A 417-nucleotide genomic window follows, 5' to 3' on the forward strand; every position below is an offset into this window, starting at 1 on the left:
TTATTACAAAATGTCTCTTCTCTCTCTCTGACTGCCCTTCTCCTTTCTCCCTAGTGGTCGCAATGGGAAGATGCGCGTCCTCTCCTTCAGACGGGACTGGTGAGCCTGTGCAATGCGGATGTTCAGGAGAAAGTATAAATGTAAGTATGAGTCCTGTTCATGTAGACACAGCCCTGCAGCCCCAACAAAGGAAAAAAAAAAAACAGCCTGATTGCAAGCATTACATGAAGACAACACTTAGGCTAATGAAGGCAATTTCTCGCTCTCTTGCTCTGTCTCTCTCTCTCTCTCTCTGTCCCTCTCTGTCTCTCTCGCTCAATTCAATCCAATTCAAGGCTTTATTGGCATGGAAACATACATTGCCAAAGCAAGTGAAGTAGATAATACCAAAAGCGAAAATTAACAATAACAATTAAC

General features: G+C 43.2%; 1 pseudogene; it reads left to right on the forward strand.

The window, feature by feature from the left end:
* Nucleotides 1-138, forward strand: part of LOC111967162 (dystrophin-related protein 2-like) — a 78,347-nt pseudogene extending 78,209 nt beyond the window's left edge.
* Nucleotides 139-417: the final 279 nt, after the last annotated feature.

Source organism: Salvelinus sp. IW2-2015, linkage group LG8 (genome assembly GCF_002910315.2).
Source record: "Salvelinus sp. IW2-2015 linkage group LG8, ASM291031v2, whole genome shotgun sequence".
Lineage (NCBI taxonomy): Eukaryota > Metazoa > Chordata > Actinopteri > Salmoniformes > Salmonidae > Salvelinus > Salvelinus sp. IW2-2015.